At 33.9% G+C, this 24696-nt stretch overlaps 1 protein-coding gene across 1 annotated transcript in view; it reads right to left on the reverse strand.

Moving 5' to 3' along the window:
* LOC114330753 (A disintegrin and metalloproteinase with thrombospondin motifs adt-1-like) overlaps positions 1–24696 on the reverse strand; it is a 385883-nt gene that overhangs the window by 276106 nt on the left and 85081 nt on the right. The gene's annotated exons all lie outside the window — the stretch shown is intronic.

Consider the following 24696-nt stretch of genomic DNA (forward strand, 5'->3'; position numbering starts at 1 on the left):
TCTGCGGTCCCTCAGGTGAATACCGATTCCACAAGGATAGAAATTATTTTTATTTATGAAATAATTTCTATCCGTGGTATGTAAAATTTACAAATACAGAAAACATAGTGTAAAGCTAGGGGCTAGTCTACATTATCGCCTATTGCACCACTTTTTTATTATCACGATAATGCCTGATGAACTACTTGTTGATGCGTTGACACACTTGTTACCAGACTTAAGTTCGGGGGGGGGGGCTTATCCGACAGCGGAAGGGGGGTCCGAAAAAAGTTTGATATTTAATCCCTTGAAAACGCATTTTAATGCATTCCATGACGAAGTTTCTTGTACCTACATATTGTTATTTTAGTTGACCAAAACAAAAAAAAGTGCAAGTAAAATCAATATAACATATTTTCTGTTTTCATAAAAAAAGTATTGTAACAAAAGATTACTTTTGACCGACCCTCGTATAACAGGTCTCATCTCCACACACGCAGATCCACATCGATCTTTCTTGATAAGACGCGATGCAGCGGGGCGGAAGACGAGCAATTCTCCGAATGTCGCGACAATAACTAGAGAAGGGCAGAATCTTCGAGAAATAACGGCTGGTGTTTATTTAGGAGCGAATTTTGTAAATAGAGTTTAGTTTTAAGCGAGAGTTTGTAAAGAAAACTTGTATAAATAAATTAATAAAGTCGTATATAAATACGAATCGCTCGTTTTATTGTTACAGTATAATGTTAATTACATTGTTCGGCTACAATGTATAAATAACGGCTGGTGTTTATATAGGAGCGAATTTTGTAAATAGAGTTTAGTTTTAAGCGAGAGTTTGTAAAGAAAACTTGTATAAATAAATTAATAAAGTCGTATATAAATACGAATCGCTCGTTTTATTGTTACAGTATAATGTTAATTACATTGTTCGGCTACAATGTAGGTTTGTAATCGCGTTGTATTGCCTATAGGCAGTATAAAGTGATTACAAATATACAGTGTAGCCGAACAACGTATAGTGTAGCCGAACAATGTAAAAGGCAATTTGCCTTTTTACAAATATGTTTTTATTATCAAAAGATTTTTATTATTAATTGTAATAATTTATTTTACCATTTCAATTTTGTTAGTTTGAAATATCTTGAAACACAAAGTGAAACGTAGTTTAACATACACTCTATAAACCACTTATTATAGACCTGGATCCCGCGTACTAAAAAAAGTTGATTAATAGCAAGCTAAAAATTTGTTAATAGCTGGACGGTGTCTAGTAACGGACAGACTTTGATGTATGGGAACACTGGAACTGGGGAAGTTTTAATTGTGGAACAGGTTAAAAATTTGGAACGTCAGACTACGAAAACATTCCATGTATTTTGTCGGACAGAACTTCCAATTGATTTATTACCATTTCATTAAAATCTTATGCAAAAATCAGACTGGTGTTTATCACCAACTGGGCATTTTAATGAGTGGAACATGAAGAACATGTCAAATGACAGGAATTATGTTGGTTAGTAATAGCAGTCTGATTTTTGCATGAGAGTTTAATGAAAGGGTAACAAATCAATTGGATGTTCTGTCTGAAAAAATACATGGGACGTTTTCGTAATCTGACTGTTTCACAATTAAAACTTCCCTTGTTCCAGTGTTACCATACATTAAAGTTTGTCCGACTAGACACCGTTAAGCTATTAACAAATTTTCAGCCTGCTGTAAATCAACGTTTTTTGGTACTACTCGGGATCCAGGTCTATTACATTTTGAAGCGTTATTCAGTAAGTTTAGAAGCGTTTAAATTATTAAGGTACAAAATGAGGAATAATTAGACGCAAAAATCGAAGACATAGCTTCTTTTATTTTAACAAATAGAAATCATGATTACAATAAATTATTAAAGTACAAAATGAGAAATAATGAGACTCAAAAATCGAAGACAAATAGAAATCATGATTACAATATATTTACCATAAAATTACATTATCTGTTGACATTAGAGTTACTACAGTTTCAAGATTAAAACTCCTTCCTTCTTACTTTCATCGCGGCAAACTCTTCAATGACGTTGTCTAGGACAGTCTGGGTTGATCCTTTTGGCACGTTCAACGGGTCGCCCCCAAAATCGATAATGCCTAACTTCACGCGCAACTTTGATACGAGAATTATAAAAAAAAATAAGCATTGAAATCCAGATCCCGTAATTTTTTGAGCATTATAAAGTGAATACAAAGACATACATATTTTTTTTGTAACTCCATCTTCAATGTACCCTGCACTTCTCGTAGACTTATTATCGATAAGGTAGAGTCGTTATATTATGCTTTGAACGGCGCCCACTTTCAATAGAAAGTAGAGCTAAGCTGCTAAGTCGGTCTTGTCCCATTGAATTCTCAACGTCCATCAAGTTAGCAGAACAAAGTCATCAGAACACAGTTATTCTTATACCATAATTAAGCGTAAATTAAATGCAAATTTAATGTTCCAAAAAAAAATTATTGCTCTTTTCTTTTAAAAGTTATCGTATGATCTGCTAACTTGATAATCAAGCTAGCAGAACACTAGTTCAAAAATTTGATAAATAATTTAAAATTGAATGCCAAAGTATTCTCTGAATTAAATGCTAATTTAATGTTCCAAGAAAAAATTTATTGCTCTTTTTCTTTAAAAGTTATCGCATGCTCTGCTAACTTGATAATCAAGCTAGCAGAAAAGTAGTTCAAAAATTGATAAAACATTTATAATTGAATGCCAAAGTATTCTGTGAATTAAATGCAAATTTAATGTTTCAAGAAAAAAATTATTGCTCTTCTTCTTTAAAAGTTATCGCATGTTCTGCTAACTTATAATCAAGCTAGCAGAACACTAGTTCAAAAATTTGATATATCATTTATAATTGAATGCCAAAGTCTTCTCTGAATTAAATGCTAACTTAATGTTCCAAGAAAAAATTTATTGCTCTTCCTCTTTAAAGGTTATCGCATGTTCTGATAACTTGATAAAGAAGCTAGCAGAACATGCGATAACTTAAAAAAAAGAAAAATAAATTTTTTCTTGGAACATTAAATTTGCATTTAATTCAGAGAATACTTTGGCATTTAATTATAAATGATTTATCAAATTTTTGAATTACTGTTCTGTTATCTTGATTATCAAGCTAGCAGAACATTCGATAACTTTTAAAGAAGAAGAGCAATCAATTTTTTCTTGGAACATTCAATTTGCATTTAATTCAGATAATACTTTGGCATTCAATTATAAATGATTTATCAATTTTTGAACTACTGTTTTGCTAGCTTCTTTATCAAGTTAGCAGAACATGCGATAACTCTTAAAGAAGAAGAGCACTACATTTTTTCTTGGAACATTAAATTTGCATTTAATTCAGAGAATACTTTGGCATTCAATTATAAATGATTTATCAAATTTTTGAACTACTGTTGTATTGCTTGATTATCAAGTTGGCAGAACATGCGATAACTTTTAAAGAAGAAGAGCAATAAATTTTTTCTTGGAACATTAAATTTGCATTTAATTCAAAGAATACTTTGGCATTCAATTATAAAAGATTTATCAAATTTTTGATCTAGTGTTCTGCTAGCTTGATTATCAAGTTAGGAGAACATGCGATAATTTTAAAGAAGAAGAGCAATAAATTTTTTCTTGGGATATTAAATTTGCATTTAATTCAGAAAATACTTTGGCATTCAATTATAAATGATTTATCAAATTTTTGAACTAGTGTTCTGCTAGCTTGGTTATCAAGTTAGCTTGATTATCAAGTTAGCAGAACATGCGATAACTTTTAAAAGAAAAGAGCAATACATTTTTTCTTGGAACATTAAATTTGCATTTAATTTACACTTAATTATGGTATAAGAATAACTCTGTTCTGCTGACTTTGTTCTGCTTACTTGATGGACGTGAATTCCCAAGATAATTCTTGATTCATTTTAATTTTGGCCTCCCAGCCTTGGCCGCAGTTAAAGGGACGGTCAGACGGTCAGATACATTATACAAGCTGTACAAACATCAGGGTAGGTTGAAGACCACATGTTGTGATCTATGATTAACATGTCTGACATTTTTTCTTTAACACTGGTAACCTTCTCGAGTTTCTTTTAAACGTAGTCCTCGCTGATAAGATTTGAGAGGGAAAAGATGAAGAAATGTCATCTGGAAAATGTTTTACAAAGTTGATTGCTTCGTTTTTAAAGTCTTGTTCGTTTGCATTCAAAATAAAATCAGGTTGAACAATTCGGTACATATCTAACACTGCTTTCATTCCGTGAAAACGAGTGTCTAGCTGATGGCATAATGTGTCAATCATTGAGTAAAACACGGTTACTCTAAAACTCTAAAGCACGACTCGGGATCTTGAAGTCCTTCATCTTCGCACAGTTCATCGAAATATTTTTTCGTCTTCTGCATTTTTTTTGGAGCGAACCCTACTGGTATTCCCCAACGTTGATACATATTTGAAGCCTCTTCAAAGAAGGATCCAAAATGTCCTCTCATTGCAGTCGGCTTTTAAAATACATATTTTTAATTTCCTCGTTAAAATCTATGCACGGTTAACCAAACGGGGGGCCCAAGGCACTGCCTCAGTTGCCCCAATGGTAGTTACGGTCCTGATTACAATAATTCAACAACATTCAAAAGTTCCCTAAAACAGGTAACATTTAGCTTTTGATAATGACTTTAATAATGTCAGCTTGTTGCTGATCAGACGGTATATTCTATAGCGAGCGGCAGCAACCCCTAAAATGATGTTAAAATCGACCACGAAAATCAACTTTAAGGTGAATAACCAATTTTGATCATTCTTAATGTTTTCGAGGTCGCTGAATCCGAATGTGGAGTTTATTTTTATATAAAATTAGTGGAACATGTTCAAAAATCAAATTTTATGCAAAAATGCGAAAAATTAATTTTGATAATTTTTCAACTCTACCTCGCTGTATCTTTGGTCGCTGTAAATATTTCCTTTTGAAAATGTTACTGTGTCATCCTTGAAGTATTTAGATAACAATGAGATTCATCCAAAATGTTTAAACAAATTAAAAGAGATGTTGTTAATTTTTAAACATTTTGTCGTCAGATTTCGTTAGTTTCAAGTTTACTTAAAAAAGTCGAGTAACAAACTTTTTAGTTTATAATTTCAACCAATACAGCAATAAAATATGATTCATGAAGAAGTTTTCTGAAAAATTTAAAGTCAAAATATGCAATAGGAAAAAAGCTATGTGACTTTATAGATGAGCGGCACACCCAAAAAACGCTTATTTCTAGAGATACTGACCACGGTGTTGTAAATGGCTAATTTTGATCATACTTTATATTTTTGATGGCGCGGAAAACGAAAATTAGGTTTATTTTGAATTTTACGTGGGGCAACATTGTCAAAATAGCAATTTTACCCTAAAAATAAAAAAAAAATTAAATCACGTTTTGTTGCGTTTAACTCACTACAACTCTGTTCCATTTTAATATTTTTTTCTAAAATTTTTATAGTATATATTTCTTACCATTCGGAAGACAATGGAATCTGTTCCAATCTTCCTGTCTTATTACAATAAAAGTTAAGAATTGTTTAAAGTTAAAGGTGCAGATTCCAGAATAGTAAAGTTTAATCACAAAAGTTGAGAGACCAAATTTGAAATTTAGCTTTTTAGCCAAGTTTACGTTAAAACATAGAGTAGAAAGAACAAAATGTTTTATTTTTTTTGACATCCATTTATTGCAATCTATTTTATAAAAAATAATAAACAATACATATAAGTTTTAAGAATGTGACACAGTCAGTATTCACCCAGTGGTGAATACCTAAAAGAGTACAATAATGATTGAATTAGTACAGTTATTAATAAATTAATTGAATTAATTTGAGTAGTAATACAATGGTAATTAAAAAGTGGGAATGATTAGTTAGTGTTGAGGTCAAGAGTGTCTGTTCTTTTTAGTCTTCTGTTCTGTAGGGGTGTCAAGAGATTGGTGACCAATATGTTTGGGTGAACCTGTAGTCTATTGTGGTACTTGGAGCACAGAGAAACAATTTCTTCTTTGACGGTTTGGACTTGCGAGATCCCTATGTATATTATCGTTGAAAATGTACCAAGGAGCTTGGCACAGTTGCCTTAGAACTTTTGATTAAAAGCGCTGTATCTTGAGTAAATTTGTTTCACTGGCAGTTCCCCAGATTTGGATGCCATACGTCCAGATGGGTTTCAGTACACTTTTGTAGATCAGAAGTTTATTGTCTAGACTTAGGCGTGATTTTTGATTCATGAACGAGTACATATTTCTATAAACGAGTCCCAGTTGCAGTCGTTTGTTCCAAATATGCTTTTGCCATGTTAGGCGGCTGTCTAGGTAAATCCCCAAGTATTTGACGTCACTTTTTATTGGCAGTGGTGTGTTGTTAAAGGTTACAGCTGGATTGATCCCCTTCCTTAGTGTATACGTAATGTGTGTTGACTTGGAGCTATTAACTTTGACTCTCCACAGTTTAAACCATATTTCAAGTCTATTTAAGTGATTTTGTAGTATCTGTGAAGCTAGGGTCGGATTTTCGTGGCAAGCCATTAGGACAGTATCATCAGCATATGTTGCAATTGTTGTACGATCTGAAGTTGGTATATCTGCTGTGAACAGGAGGTACAGTGTGGGTCCAAGGACACTTCCTTGGGGTACGCCAGAGTGGATGGGATGTAGAGTAGTGAGGGCCTCCCCTAGTTTTATCTGATACGATCTGCTGGTGAGGTATGATTGTAGGAGCATGCAGATTGGATAAGGCAATTGTCTTTTAAGTTTTGATATTAGACCTTTATGCCATACCTTGTCGAAGGCTTGGGAGACATCCAGGAAGGCTGCTGTACAATATTTCTTGTTCTCGAGTGCATCTCTTGCGGTTCTGACTACCCTATGGACCTGTTCGATTGTGCCATGTTGTTGTCGAAATCCGAATTGGTAATGAGGTATTAGGTTTTTTCTGTAATGACAGTGTCTATTCTTTTCAGGAGAAGCCTCTCAAACACTTTGGAGGGTAAAGGCAGAAGGCTAATAGGACGAGAGGATGAAGGTTGGGTTGTGTCTTTGTTGGGTTTATGAATTAGAATAATTTGTGCTACCTTCCATTGGGAGGGGAAGTAGCACAATCTTAGGACAGCATTGTATATGTACATTAGTAGCTTTATTGCTTCTTCAGGTAGTTCTTTGAGAATTAGTCCTGTTAGGTCATATCCAGGTGCTTTTTTTGTATTTAGGTTTTTGAGAACTTCTTCAATTTCGGTAATTTTAACTTTTCTGGCAGAAAGACACATCTGGTAGGGTTCATCTGCTATATCTGTAATAACTTTCTGTTCGTTCTCTGGAACCTCTTTGGAAAATGTTTTATAGAAAAAAAAAATGGTGCAACTTTAAATTTTAAGAAAAACGTGATTTAATTTTTTTTATTTTTAGGGTATAATTGCGATTTTGACAATGTTCCCCCATATAAAATTCAAAATAAACCTTATTTTCGTTTTTAGCACCATCAAAAACAACATAAAGTATTATTAAAATTAACCATTCACCACACCGTGGTCAGTATCTCGAGAAATAAACGTTTTTTTTTTTTGGAATGCCACTTGTCTATAAAGTCACATAACTTTTTTCCTGTTCCATTTTGGATTTGCAATTTTCGAGAAAACTTCTTCATGACTTATGTTTTAATGTTGTGTTGATTAAAATTATAAACAAAAACGTTTGTCACCCAACTTTTTTAAGTAAATATGAAACTAATGAAATCTGACGACAAATTGTTTAAAAATTAAAAACTTCTCTTTTAATTTATTTAAGGTACTAGTACACTTTAGAACACCAAAAATAATTATTTTTTTTTCAAGAATTTTTTTCTCAGAACCTTTATTAAAAAAGAACATAACACTTTTTACATATTAATATCTAACTCTTAGAGAATACAAAAAATATATCTATTTTCATTTATGCACGTACACTAATTTTATAGAGGGCGCAAAAGTCGAGGTCTCGAGAAATGATGGCGGACAGTAGCTAATCTCCGGATTGGGATATCTGAAACAAAAAAACCGTACTGCATTTGAAAAAGGTAGGTTTCTTACGTGACAATTTAGCACAATTTGACAAAAAAATAAAAAATAAATATTGTTTCACCATGAAAAACTAAATTCAAATTTCCGTGAAATATTTTTTTTGCATAATCTTTCACTAACGGTGGTAAATTGTCACGTAAGAAACCTTTCTTTTTCAAATACCGTGCGATTTTTTTATTTCAGAGATCCCAATCCTGAGATTAACTGTCCGCCATTGGAACTACTTTTTTTGAGGCCTCGATTTTGGCGCCTTCTACAATAATAGTGTACGTTCATAAATGAAAAAAGATATATTTTTTGTATTCTCTAAGAGTTAGATATTAATATGTAAAAAGATTTATGTTCATTTTTAATAAAGGTTCTGAGAAAAAAAAACTTGAAAAAATGCTTATTTTTGGTCTAAAAGTGTACTAGTACCTTAAAGATCTCGGACAAATCTCATTGTTATTTAAATTCTTTAAAGATGACACACTAAAATTTTCAAAAGAAAATATTTACAGTGACCAAAGATACATCGAGGTAAATATGAAAAATAATTAAAATTGATTTTTCGCATTTTTGCATAAAATTTGATTTTTGAACATGTTCCACCAATTCTAGATAAAAATAAACTTCATATTCTGATTCAGCGACCTCGAAAACATAAAGAATGACCAAAATTTTCCATTCACCTATCATGTTCGCTTTTTCGATTTCTAAGCCTCAAATTAGGGGTGTGCCGCTCGACCACTACTTGTAGTATGAGAAATATGAACAGTTCGTCCAACGATTGATACAACCAGCTTATCGATTTAGTAGATTTTTAATAATATCTTAATTAATTAAAATATCATTTTAATTTGTTTAAATATTTTAATTTAAATGGCATTTTTTCCCATTTGGTTGATTTTACACAAACCGATAATAATATTATATCAATATCATTGATTTTGGTTTTCATTTTATGCTTTTACCCCGTCACCTTTACGGTGGCGTCACTGATTCTATGTTTAAACTACGTATTTATAATATTTATAAGGTAGACATAGACATGAAATGTAAAAGCGGATAGTAGCTAATATTTTTTTTAGAGAAAGTTATTCGACAATAACAAATTAATTCCAGTATCGAGTATTTTAACAAAGTCTTAAGTACATTTATATATTTTTCACTTATACACATTTATTTCTAAAGTTTTAATATTTCGCAACTAATTCAATCAGTTTAACAAATTATCCATAACCAAACATTGCGTCATTTTGGTGCAGAACCGGAGGGAATGAAAGTGAGTCTATGATTGTTTCGTTATCATCAATATTATTTTTGCGAGCAGGCTACTTTGGCCAAACAATTTTATTAAACGATTAAATCAATATACAATTTGCCATTTGTTGCAATATTTTCAAAAGCAAAATGATTTTCTGTCCCGATGTTTGTATTCGCGATATTGTAAACATATTACTCGTTGTTTGTATTTACATATATGTTAACCCTTAACGGTTAAGGCTTAACCACTGACATGCGGTACGCCATACCTTGCCGAAAATATATTTTGTTGTTAAACTTGTTTTATAAAAGATTTCTAAAAGACCGTATGTGTATCTTCAAGTGGTGTGTAATTGTACCTGCTTCCAACTGCTGTAGTTTTTGAACTACGTTGACGTTAAGTTTTCTTGCGTTATGTTTACGTTTCTATAGTTAAAAGCAGTCCAGTGTCCAGTGTATTCTATCGCTCCTATTAGTATGGCAACAAGTTCACTGAGTTGTTCTACATTTAAGTGGAAAGCACCATTTTACTATTTTTGAGTTACCAATGTCACATGTAAGCATGTGAAGTGGCCTCTAATAAGAAGATTGGCAACAGTGTGCTTGTCAGTGTTAACACACATATCCGCCGGCTTGTGGAATGTCACTTGTAGACCAGGGCATTTAGCACTAAAAACACCCGAATAAATAAATTTTTAAATACAACACCTAACAACTTGCAGTTTTTTGCATTATGTTCAGGATGATGTCAGGAAAACTATTCATTAACTCAATGCAAACGGATTACTTACGGATTTTAGGGGTCACTAAGTACTAATATGCCATCAGAATAATTGACCTCCGGAGTACCTGGTGCCCAGGGTCGCACTAAGGCACGTCATCTTCTGGAGTTTCGAGGGATTTCGGCACTAAATTGATGCAACTGGACTATTCGGGGGGTTTTTGAGGTGGTTAAAAACGAATATGCCATCAGAACAGACCTCTGGATCACCTGGTGCCCAAGGTCACTGCAAGGGACGTCATCTTCTGGAGTTTCGAGGGCTTTCGGTATCAAATTGATGCAAACGATTACTTATGGGTTTTTGAGGTCGCTAAACACGAATATGCTATCAGAATTGGCCTCCCGGGTACCTGGTGCCAAGGGTAGCTACTAAGGCACGTCATCTTCTGGGGTTTCGAGGGGTCTCGGCATTTAATTCATGCAAATGGATTACTCACGGGTTCTTTGGGTCTCAAAACAGGAATACGCTATCAGAATTGAATTCCCGAGTACCTGGTGCCCAGGGTCGCTACAAAGGCACGTCATCGTCTGGAGTTTCGAGGGATTTTGGCACTAAATTGATGTAACTGGACTACTCGGGGGGTTTTTGAGGTGGTTAAACACGAAGATACCATCAGGACATACCATAGGATCACCTGGGGCCCAAGGACCCTGTAGGGGATGTCATATTCTGGAGTTTCGAGCGTTTTCGAAACCCAAAAACTCATAAGTAATCCGTTTGCATCAATTTAATCCCGAAAACAATCGAAACTCCAGAAGATGACGTCCCTTGCAGTGACCTTGGGTACCAGGTAATCCGGTGGTCTATTCTGATGGCATATTCGTGTTTGGCGACCTCAAAAACCCCCCGAGTAATCCGTTTGCACCAATTTAATACCGAAAGTCCTCGAAAGTAAAGAAGATGACGTCCCTTGCAGTGACCTTGGACACTAGGTGATCCAGAGGTCTGTTCTGATGGCATATTCGTTTTTAACCACCTCAAAAACCCCCCGAATAGTCCAGTTGCATCAATTTAGTGCCGAAATCCCTCGAAACTCCAGAATAGGACGTGCCTTAGTGCGACCCTGGACACCAGGTACTCCGGAGGTCAATTCTGATGGCATATTAGTACTTAGTGACCCCTAAATCCGTAAGTAATCCGTTTGCATTGAGTTAATGCCGAAAACCATCGAAACTCCAGGAGATGACGTCTCTTGCACTGACCTTGGGCACCAGGTGATCCAGGGGTCAGATCTGATGGCGTAATCGTATTCAGTGACCCCAAAAACCCCCCAAATAATAAATTTTATTCCTTAGTATACTGATTTTTATTCCTTAGTATACTGATTTTGACTTTATTTTTATATTTATGCAATTTTGGATGCATTTTATGCACTTTACAGTGCAAATATGCTATTCCACCCATTTTTAAATAGTAGACTTTTTTCCGCACGTCATCCTGAAAATAATGCAAAAAACTGCAAGTCTCTAGTATAGGTGCTGTATTTAAAAATGTATTTATTTTGTGCTAAATGCCCTCGTCTATTGCCATGCTACGAAGAAAAGGTAACGATCGTATATTTTTTTTTAAATTATGCATGCGTTCATAATTTTCTTGAAAAAATTAAATTTATTTTATTTGGAGCAGTATTATATTCTAAGGTGGTGTGAAGAATCATTCCGTAGTGGATGTAAAAAACAATACAGTGATATGACAAATTCATATTGAAATCAAAGGTGAATAGGCAACAGTACTTATGACATACCAGTGTGACCAACTCCAATTTAGTCAAATTCGGGACACGGCTGAAAAAAATACCTGAAATGTGAAATCCGTAACTTTTCAATGAAAATCAGGCCATTTTTTTAATAGAGAACTTTCCTAATATCATCATTTTATTTATTAAACATTTTTATGTTGAAAATGATATTTTTAATGGGATTAAGCCACAATTGGTTGTAATGATAATGACGATAATTAAAATACAGAAACGAAAAAAAGTTCACAGTTCGAGTTTTAATAGAACTATAATACCAAATACCACGATGTGCAGCGTGTGGTATTAATATTCTTCTTCTTCAGCCTCCATATCAGTAATCCAACTTTGGACATAGGCCTCCCCCAATTCAATCCAGTGTTGTCTATTTTGCGCCACGTGTTTCCAGTTGTATCCCCCAAAGTTCTTTATGTCATCAGTCCATCTCATTTGTGGCCTTCCTTTGCTTCTTCCTAACTACGGTGTCCATTGTTGTATTTCGTGATTCCATCTTTTATCGTTCAGTCGGGCATTGTATCCTGCGAAGCTCCATTTTAATTTGGCAGCATGTTCTCCTGCGTCTTTTACTTTGGTTTTGTTTCTAATCCATTTGTTTTTTTGTCTATAAGCCTCACCCCGAGCATTGATCTTAATATTGCACCCTCGAAATTGTCGACTTTCTTTCGTCCCACCAATTCAGTTTGATTTGAATTCTTAGAAGAATATTCAAAATTTCAAAATAGAATTTTACCAAAACATTGAAAATTCGGATGGCCCGGAAGCCTGGTCCGGTACGCATAAGCGTAACCAGGATGATCCTAAGGGGGGTTACAACTACTGGAAAGAGGCGGTTACAACTACTGGAAGGTCTCTGAGGGGTATGGTGTTAAGTGTATAGAGCTCAAAGTCCATCCCAATGGGGGGGTTATAACCCCCAAAACCCCCCTGGTTACGCCTATGCCGGTACGCCGGGACACGACTTCGTAATTCGGGCCATGTCTCTGATTTTTCGGGCTAGTTGGTCACACTAGACATACCGCATGTCAGAGTCTATGTCCTGAAACATCGGACATCTTGGATTTTAAAGCACCCTATGTAACGCACAGCCGGCACAGCTGAATGTGGCTGAATTTTTATGTTTGTGCATCACAGTGTTGCCAAGCTGTTTTCTATATATTTCTTTCATAATTTCAATCATTGTTAAATGTACCTACAAGAATAATAGAATAATAACATTTACTTCTTCGTCATTATACTAGGTATAATGACAGATGAGGTGTCAAATTAAAGCTTATAATCCAAGGATAGTACTAAAGGTAAGAAATTAGACCTAGGTTGTCTGTCCGTCTATCCGTCTGTCTGTCTGACCGCGAATAAAACTCCTCCGTTACTATACCAGGTAGAATGACAAATGAGGTGTCAAATGAAAGCTTATAATACAGGGATGGTACTAAAGGTGAGAAATTTGACATAGGCTGTCTGTCCGCCTGTCCGTCCAACCACGAATATAACTCATCCGTCACTATAGCAGGTAGAATGACAAATGAGGTGTCAAATGAAAGCTTATAATACAAGGATCATACTAAAGGTGAGAAATTTGACATAGGCTGTCTGTCCGTCTGTCCGTCCAACCGCGAGTATAACTCATCCGTCACTATACCAGGTAGAATGACAAATGAGGTGTCAACTGAAAGTTTATAATCCAAGGATAGTAGTAAAGGTAAGAAATTAGACCTAGGTTGTCTGTCCGTCTGTCTGTCTGTCCGCGAATATAACTCCTCCGTCACTATACCAGGTCGGACGGACAGGCGGACAGACAGCCTATGTCAAACTTCTCATCTTTAGTACCATCCTTGGATTATAAGCTTTTATTTGACACCTCATTTGTCATTCTATCTGGTACAGTGACGAAGGAATCATATACGCGGTCGGACAGACAGACGGGCAGACAGCCTAGGTTAAATTTCTCACCTTTAGTACCATCCTTGGATAAGCTTTCATTTGACACCTCATTTGTCATTCTACCTGGTATAATGACGGAGGAGTTGAGTTTGCAAACAGACAGACAAGACGGACGGACGGACAGACGGACGTGGACAATTCAATGTTTTCACATTTTTTCAAAATTGTTGAAAACAACAACATAATAAACTTTACTTAATTGGTGTTTCAAAACTACTTACTTTTAACACATTTGGTACACAATATCACAAGGTTTCTAGCAAGTTAAACGTCACAATGATTTAAAATAATCAAGTAAAAACCTATATATACATAACATATTAGAACATACCTAAAATACACAAAAATGATACATTTCACACACAAATATAATATCACAAAAAATTGTAACGTGATAGTATGAAAAAATAGAGGATACGGCAACGGTGTTACATGTGACGGTCGGACCGGGTCGGATTCATTGCCAATATCTACACAGACATATTAGGGTGCTTTAATATCCAAGATGTCCGAAACATCCATGTCAGTAGTTAAGGGGTAAGACACTCGAGCAATTATGTGACGATTGATTCTCATCGTCATCTTTTCTCAAGTGATTGTAGAAACATATTGTTCACTGTGTAGAGATACCTTCACAATCCTGGCATTTATTAAACGATTTTGTTTGACGACCATATAATTTTTCAATCCATATTTCAATAATTTAGTAAAATACTTGAAGGTCGGCTGGTTTTCTGTTATTTAACTATTTCAGTATACTTTCCATAAATATGTTTATTTTCTATTTTATTGGAAATACTTTGTAATCATTATACTATTGGCATCATGTATCTTGCTAATTTCTGACCTTTCTTATATTTTTCCACTAGCTTACATGACATTAGTATATTAATACACTTGCACAATCAAAAAAATCGGGTCACTCGATGAATTATACACGTTAGATGCCTCGAATTTCCTAAACCTTTTGTCCGATTTGAGTGATTTTTTTAGCATGTTTTATCCCTATTATTTAAGAAAATTGATGTAATAATATTGGTCCTAGACAGGTAAATGTCATTTTATGCCGGGTGTAACAATCACACTGCGTTTTTTCCTTAAGAGGAAACAGTAGCGATCAACAGGTAGCGAAAACGCGTTCCAAGATTGTGGATGTAATTTTGAATATTTTTTCGAGATATTTGGCACACGTATTCGTAATATAATAAAGAATGGCAGTACAGAGCCCAATTTGAAAAATATAATAATATGTGGAAATTACTCTGTAATTAAATACAATATTAACAAAACGAGCCTGTACCGCCATTAAGAAGAACAAAAAAATACACTATCTTCAAATAAACTTTTTAATCCGATGCCTAGATTTTGTGTCATTTTGGAACTACTAAAATTTTTTATTTCATTAGTAGTTCCAAAATGACACAAAATCTAGGCATCGGATAAAAAAGTTTATTTGAAGAAAGTGTATTTTTTTGTTCTTCTTAATGGCGGTACAGGCTCGTTTTTTTAATATTGTATTTAATTAGAGAGTAATTTCCACATATTAATATATTTTTCAAATTGGGCTCTGTACCGCCATTCTTTATTATATTACGAATATGTGTGCCAAATATCTCGAAAAAATATTCAAAATTACAGCCGCAATCTTGGAACGCGTTTTGGCTACCTGTTGATCGCTACTGTATCACTCCGTGGAGTTCGGAACACTCTGTGAAATATTCTAGCATATATAAAATATTTAAATTAAAACTCAATTGTAGTCTTAGACTTTCATAACAGTTTGTTTTTTTATTCATTCGTTTAAATTCGATAATAAAAGAGATATGTACTTTTATGTTACAAATGAGGTGTGCTATTTGGTCTTGATCAATATCATTCCAAATCATTCAGTCTTGCATTATCATGCTCGTGCATTAGCAAAAAATTGTTACCAATAAAAGGAGCTGATAGCATGGGAGCTAAGTCCTTCACTAGGTAAGATTACTGCTTGAACACACTCATCGCGATTCAAATTCCTTGTAGAGCGTTCCATTTCCACCAAACAACAAAAAAATACAGACTTAATCGAAACTTTAAATAATAAATCTACTAATTTTCACAACAAAACACTTTTTGACTGTTAAGAATTTTACATCAATTAAATTGTTAATTTCTCATAGCCTACTTTAGGCTTGTTTATTAAATGAAGCAGAAAGTGATGAAAAACATGGCTAGTTGTTAACGTACCCAATTTTTTTATTATCCAACATAAGCAAATGAATAAAAAAGAAAATGTTAATAAAGCCTAAGGCTATAATTGAGTTTTAATTTAAATATTTTATATGTGCCAGAATATTCCACACGGTGTTTTGAACTTTAAGGAAAAGCCACAGTATGATTGTTACACTCGGTATAAAATGACATTTAACTTTCTAGCAACAATATTATTACATCGATTTTCTTAAATAATAAGGCTATAACAAACCAAAAAAATCACTCAAATCGGACAACAGGTTTAGGAAATTCGAGATATCTAACGTGTATAATTCATCGAGTGACCCGACTTTTGTGCTCGCAAGTGTATGTTGAAAAACTACAATATTCAATAACTTTAAACGTATAATGGAGATCAATATTATTATATGCAACGAGCATTTAATGACGGTCATTATGATGCGAGCATGAAGGATACGATCACGAGCCGCGAAGCGGCGAATTTGATGTAGTAGACGAGCATCATAATGAATGACAATAATTAAATGCAAGTTGTATACGTGATCTTTTCTATGATCATTCACAACAAAAAAAAGTATATTCAAATTTATTTATTTTGTAATACAAATAAATCAAGTACCCACTTACATGATTAAGGGCCGATTTCATCAACAACAAATAAATCAATGCATCGGCATTTCAATATCTATTTGTATTCCACGGTTAGTTATTCGTCGAAAATAAACAAGTAAAACATTATCGGAAAAATTTTTAGCTACCTTATTGTCAATTATCCACTCCAAAAATTGCGAAAACACCTTTTCGTTAGTTTTTTGCGATTTCTCAGACAGTAACCTTTGTGACGTTATTTTTTCTCGTAGCTATATTTATTTATGATGGTGTTAAATTTTCAATATCGCTATCTTCAGACATTTTCTTAAAGTTATTTAAATATAAATTTTTCAGTTTGTGAATATTAGTCCACAGTACATCGTCTTTTTTTGGAAGATGATTACAAAAGTATTTAAAATGGTATTAACTGTTTCGTTTGAGCGAGTCTATCACTTTCTAAAAAAAAATTATAGTGCAGGTTGGACGCGTTTCCGCGTCCCGCGTCATTAACATATAATATTTACGTTATCGGACTAACGAAACGCGGTTGTAAATTGGTCGGACAAGAGATCGACAATCTTTATTAATTAAAAATAAGTACTTTAAATTGAAAATTAAGAGTTTTGTAAAATAACAAAATTACCGCGCTAGAGTGGCATCTTGCGTGTGTCGGACTCTTCTTCTTCTTCTTCAAATGCAAATCCACTAATGGATGTTGGCGATCACATTTTCCATTAACTCTCTGTTTCTTGCAATGTGTATCAGAGATTGTATGTCGTTAATCCCTGTCCATTGCCTTATGTTTCGGAGCCAGGACATTTTCTTGCGTCCTATTCCTCTCTTGCCTTCAATTTTACCCTGAATTATAAGTTGAAGGAACTGGTATTTTTCGTTTCGCATGATGTGACCCAAATACGCCGTTTTTCTTTTCTTGATGTTTTCGAAAAGCTGACGTTCTTGGTTGATTCTTTTAAGGACATCCACATTTGTGACTTTCGCCGTCCATGGTATCTTTAGGATACGGCGATAAAGCCACATTTCGAAGGCTTCTAATCTGTTTATATCCCTCGTTTTGAGTGTCCAGCCCTCTATGCCATATAGCAGCACCGACCACACGTAGCATTTAGTAAACCTTAGTCTCAGTGTAAGGTCGAACTCTGAGCAGGTCAGTACCTTCCTGAATTTTACGAAAGCTTGTCGAGCTTGCTCAATGCGACATTTTACTTCCCTGTCCGATGCCCAGTCTTCAAAAAGCCACGTTCCTAGGTATTTGAATTTGCTCACTCTCTCAATGGACTTAGTATTCAGTGTTATGGTGGAGTTTTCAAATGCATCCAAGTTTCTGGAGATGATCATGAATTTGGTCTTTTTGGTATTAATCTCTAATCCCATTCGCTTACTGTATTCTCCGATTATAGTGACAAGTTGTTGAAGATCTGCTATGTTGTCGCAAATTAAGACAGCATCATCAGCATATCGTATGTTGTTGATCAATACTCCATTCACTTTGATTCCCATCTCTGCATCTTCCAAAGACTCTTGAAATATGGCTTCCGAATAAATGTTAAATAAAAGAGGGGAAAGCACACATTCCTGCCGAACACCCCTTCTTATATGTATGGATTTGGATATAGAATTGTCTATTTTTAATTGTGCTACCTGATACCAGTACAAGTTTTCAATGCATCTTATGTCTTTTTGGTCTATATCAAGCTTCTTGAGGATCTGCATTAACTTGTGATGTTGGACACGATCAAACGCTTTCTCGTAGTCTAAAAAGCACAGGAATACGTCCTTCCTCTGATCGTAACAATTTTGGACCAAGACCTGTGTTGCTACTATTGCTTCTCTTGTTCCCAACAAGACTCTACGATTTTCTTATTACAAAATGCTTAATTTTCAATTTAAAGTACATACTTATTATATTTAATTAATAAAGATTGTCGATCTCTTGACCGACAAATTTAGAGTCGCGTTTCGTTAGTCCGACAACGTAAATGTTTATGACGCGATAGACTCCCTCAAACGAAGTAGTTAAGACCATTTTTAAGACTTTTGTAATCATCTAAAAAGGATATACTGTGGACTAATGTCTCTTACGTTAAATTTTTTTTTTAATATGTTCCCACTATTTTATGTCATTAATATCTTCTTTAAGTGAAATCTCCGACGGAGGTCGGCAATCATCATAGCTATTCGGATTTTAGAGACCGCTGCTCTGAAAAGTTCATTTGATGTAAATCCGTACCATTCTCTCAGGTTACGCAGCCACGATATTCTGCGTCTTCTTATGCTTCTTTTTCCTTGAATCGTTTCCTATATAATCAATTGGAGCAAGTTGTATCTCTCTTAACGTGTAATATGTCCGAGATATTCTAATTTTCTGGTTTTGATGGTATTTAAGATTTCCATTTCTTTATTCATCTTTCTCAGAACCTCTTTGTTTTTGACGTGGACAGATCCACGATATTTTCAGAATTCTTCTGTACACCCACAGCTCGAATGATTCTCGTTTTTTCATTGATGCAGCATTCAAGGTCCAAGCTTCCATTCTGTAAAACAAAGTCGAGAAAACGTAGCACCTAGCCAACCTAACTCTTAGTTCCAACTTCAAATTTCTTGTGCAGAGCACTTTTCTCATTTTGTTAAAATTTGCTCTAGACTTTTCTATTCTGACTTTGATTTCCTGTAAGTAATCTTCTGTGGAGTTGATCATTGTTCCAATGTAAGCATATTGGTCGACTCGTTCGATATTGGATCCGTTTATGAAGAGATTCTCGTTATTTCTTTGAGTTTTTGATATTCTCATAACCTTTGTCTTCTTGACGTTCATTGTTAGACCGTATTCTTGTCCAAACTCCGCTATTCTGGTCACCAGCCTTTGAAGATCCCCAATATTTTCAGCTAAGATGACTGTCATCCGCATATCTAATGTTGTTAATGGGAACTCCATTTACCTTTATTCCAGCTGTTTCAACCTCAAGGGATTTTTTCAAGATCTCTTCCGAGTAGGCATTAAAAAGAATTGGCGACAACACGCATCCCTGTCTTACTCCACGTCTGATTTCAATTTCCTCTGATAGCTGATCGTTAACACGTACTTTTGCTCGTTGTTTATAGTATAAATTAGATATAATCCTGAGGTCATTGTAGTTTATCTTCTTTGATTCCAGGACATACATTAATTGTTCGTGTCGTACTTTATCGAATGCTTTATTATAGTCAATAAAACACGCATATTATATATTTGATTGACGTCCAGGAACCTTTGTATAAATATGTTAAGTAAAAAAAGAGCTTCACGAGTTCCTAGGCCTTTGCGAAACCCAAATTGCGTATCATTAATGTCTATGTCCAGTTTATGATATATTCGGTTATGCGGATGACTTTCAATAGCAACTTTAGTACATGAGACATCAAGCTAATGGTGCGGTAGTCGCCGCATTCTCTAGCGTTTTTATTTTTTGGGAGACAAATAAAGATTGACGTTAACCATTCTTTGGGTAATGTGCCTGAGCTATAAATTTTGTTCAAGAGTATCACTAAAACATCAATATGCTGCTCATTTATAATTTTTAGAAGGTCGATAGGAAGCATGTCAGGTCCTGGGCTTTTTCCGTTCTTCATTGTTTTTAATGCGTGGATCATTTCTTCTATTCTTCTTTTGTAATATCTGGACCTATTTCTCCTGAAGTAAGTTCTATGTGTTCCATGTCCCCTCTTTCATCATCAAACAGTTCGTCTATGTATTCTGCCCAACGTTGTACTTTCTCACCAGTCTGTGTTATAGCAACCCCGTGTCTATCCAGGAGTGCACCAGTGAAATTTTGTTTTCTTAGTCCAGCCATTTCTTTGATTTTATTATGAAGATTAAATAGGTCGTATCTTTTTTGGAGGTCCTCGATCTCTTTGCATTTCTTTTCAAAGCGCTTTTCTTGTGGTAAATCTCCCTGTATTTATTGTTATCTTTGTTCTTATATTGTCGCCGTTGTTCCATCATATTCAGTATCTCGTCGGTCATCCATTCCTCTTTTCTCTTTGTGGAAGTCTTTAGATTTATTTGCCAGGTTCTAGTCATTAATATATTAATATTAAAAAACTACAATATTGAATAACTTTAAACTTCAAACATAATGAAGAATGGAGATCAATATGAACATGAACATATTTGGATAACCAATAAAGTAACTATAACAGTAATACATAGTAATAGATAGTATTTTTGAAGATATCCTCATAATTATTTCCACAATTTAGCACGTTCTGTACATAAAAAAAGTTGCAAACAAGTCAAACAAATAATGTGTAACATGGGACCTATGTGGGTGCGTCAGTTATTCTATACGGGGAGACCTGTTCAGCACACAGCACACTACACATTTAATTTTTTAGCTTGAAAGGGAAAGGCACAAACAACTCAACTCACTACGTGGTTAATGAATTATTTATCGCCTCTACAAGCCAATGAACATGTTTTTTTTTGTTGTGAATCAGGTTCTTTTAAACCTCTTTCACTTTTCCCCGTCTATTAAATAATCAGTGAAATAAACAAAATTCATTAATTACAGGTGGTTTTAAATACGATTCTCAATTATTTCATTTGATGAATACCTATGGACGGAGAGCTAGAGCCGAAAAATCATCGTCATAAGTAATATGGAGTTTGGCATGTGAAATGTGTCTATTGTATATTGACAATTATGACCCCTTTCAGGCTGGCACCTCAGTGGATACAGGAAGTAGCAATAAGGAATGAAAGGGGAAAGTTAGTGTAGTCTTTAAAGGTTTTCACCTCCTATTTTGTTAAACCTCCATCGATTTGCATGAAAATTGGTGACTAGTTAGAGCATACCTCAAGAAATAAAACTGATTTGGTGCCAAATTACACTTTTACCCTGGTGGTGAATACCACCCCTTCCCGCGGGTGAAAATAATTTTATTAAAAATAACCCCACAAATCGATAGAGGGACAAATTTTAAGTAAAATTTGTTATATCATGTTATTAAAATAAATCAATACTTTGTGAGTTATTAAAGCTCAAAGATTTGTCTACTTAAGAGCATATGCGTGAAGTTACGGATGATAAAAAGAACATATTAATTAACTGTATGTTAGTAAATAGTATATTATTCAACGAGCATGTAATGATGGCTATTACTCACTCTGATGAATTACGACACTCTTACATGCGAGTAGAATATTATACTTTTTCTACGACCTTTTTTTTATTTTAATTAGTAAAAAATTTAATTATCAACTACTCAAGATTTAAATTATACCTAATAATTTACAAGAATACCTAAATGCTATTTAACCCTAGTGCGTGGCTGAATAATTGGTTGCCTACTATTACCAAATCATTATTTATTGTAAAATACAACCAGAAATAGTCAATATGAGTTCTATTCGTTTCCGACAAATTATAAGCTTAAATTTGTACCTACTGTCAATTAATCTAATAAATAGGAAATGGCTGTTGTCAGTGGACGTATTTCAATAGTTATAATGTATATTTACATTTAACTATATCTAATATAATAATATAACTATACATAATATATTATAACATATTTAACACAATATAACTTGAAAAATAAACACAATATTATTTATAAATTCCAATTAACATAAATAAAATGAGCTAATGTCACTGTCACTAAAATAAATGATAAACGTCAAAATTTTTAGTAAACAAGATATAAACGTAAAAAATATACTGACATTGTTACAGTTAAAATTCCTTTAAAAATTGTTTGAAATTAATTATTGATATAATTTACAAGAATTATTGTATTAAATAAACAACTTTAAGTAATTTTATATGCAGTTTATATACGATTAATATTAAAAGTGGCATGCGTTACTTGACTCTAACTTCAGCCCGTGAGTAATGACCCGTGAGTAACTTCAGCCCGTGAGTAATGAATTATTACTCACGGGTACAGTAATGAGTGCTATTATCTATGAAAAAATAGCGAATAATGAGCATGTTATTAAACGGTCGTAGTAAAATATTATTTTTATATTATTTCGATATTAAATTGAATGTTTTCTATCAATATAAACTGAATATGTCCAGAAACTGGGAGTGTCCAATAATGGGTACATTTGACATATTCAAATACACTTTTGATAAATTTATAATATCGAAATAATATAAAAATAATATTTTAGTAACATACAATTAATTAATATGTTCTTTTTATCAATCGTAACTTCACGCATGTGCTCTTTGATCTTTAATAACTCAAAAAGTATTGATTTATTTTAATAACATGATATAACAAATTTTTCTTATAATTTGTCCCTCTATAGATTTGTGGGGTTATTTTTAATAAAATAGTTTTCACCCCCGAGAAGGGGTGGTATCCACACCCAGGGTAAAAGTGCAAGGTAACACCAAATTATTTTTATTTCTTGGGGTATTCTCTAACTAGTCACCAATTTTCATGCAAATCGATGGAGGTTTAACAAGATAGGAGGTGAAAACCTTTAAAGACTACACTAACTTTCCCCTTTCATCCCTTATTGCTACTTTCTGTATCCACTGAGGTGTCAGCCTGAAAGGGGTCATAATTATCAATATACAATAGACACATTTCACATGCCAAACTCCATATTACTTATGACGATGATTTTTCGGCTCTAGCTCTTAGACTACTTAGTCATTAAGAGGAAACAGTAGCGATCAACAGGTACCGAAAACGCGTTCCAAGATTGCGGATGAAATTTTGAATATTTTTTCGAGATATTTGGCACAAGTATTCGAAATATAATAAAGAATGGCGGTACAGAGCCCAATTTGAAAAATATATTAATATGTGGAAATTACTCTGTAATTAAATACAATATTAAAAAAACGAGCCTGTACCGCCATTAAGAAGAACAAAAAAATACACTATCTTCAAATAAACTTTTTAATCCGATGCCTAGATTTTGTGTCATTTTGGAACTACTAATTTTTTTTATTTCATTAGTAGTTCCAAAATGACACAAAATCTAGGCATTGGATAAAAAAGTTTATTTGAAGAATGTGTATTTTTTTGTTCTTCTTAATGGCGGTACAGGCTCGTTTTTTTAATATTATATTTAATTACAGAGTAATTTCCACATATTAAAATATTTTTCAAATTGGGCTCTGTACCGCCATTCTTTATTATATTACGAATACGTGTGCCAAATATCTCGAAAAAATATTCAAAATTATAGCCGAAATCTTGGAACGCGTTTTGGCTACCTGTTGATCGCTACTGTATCACCTTAATAAGAGGTATAAAATATAATATCTAGTAACAACTGGAAAAATAATCTGTATTTAAGAGAAATTTGAATGTTATTAAAATATTTATCTTCTTTGTCTCCTGTTTGGTTTATTGTACGCTAAAATAGCCGAATGGTTAAAAGTGAGTATCCAAAAAATCCATTTTAATCATCGGTATTAATTTAGGATTGGGGTACAACAATGGAATATGGAAGCGCAAGATCGTATATGGCTATAAATAGTGAATGCAGAGAAGACTCACCCCAAGTTGTAAAGCAAGTCAAGAAGAAGAAGATGTACACACAACCAAGCTTAAATAGAATCACCATTTATTTCAAAGCAATATTTATTTCTTTTGAAAAAACTTGTTGTTGTTGGGAAGAATAAAGGTTTTTATTGAAAATACACAAATCGATAAAACAATCAGTTAGTACAGCTCGGTACAGTATAGATTATTTGCTTGAGTTGCAAATTGGACAAAAATAAATAAACTAACTTTGGCGCCCAAAACGAAAATATGCCTTATGTGGGGTTATAGGACTTACAACGGGGTAAGATTATTGGTTTTGTGGAGCAAGTAATGTTCTCAGAGGGACATAGCTGCAGAGCTAAGCGTAACACGTGGCATTCTGTCCAAAACCTATGCTAGGTAACAGGAAGTAGGAAAGCTCAAAAAAAAGCAAAGGAAAGTCGCCAAAAAGTATTAATGGCTCGCCACGATCGTTTAATTATCCAATCAGCTGGAAGACAGCCAACCATTTCTCACCTGCAGCTCCAAAGGCAGCTTCTGGACGATGCAGGAGGAATATGGGTTC

This window comes from Diabrotica virgifera, chromosome 7, assembly GCF_917563875.1.
Source record: "Diabrotica virgifera virgifera chromosome 7, PGI_DIABVI_V3a".
NCBI classification, from domain to species: domain Eukaryota; kingdom Metazoa; phylum Arthropoda; class Insecta; order Coleoptera; family Chrysomelidae; genus Diabrotica; species Diabrotica virgifera.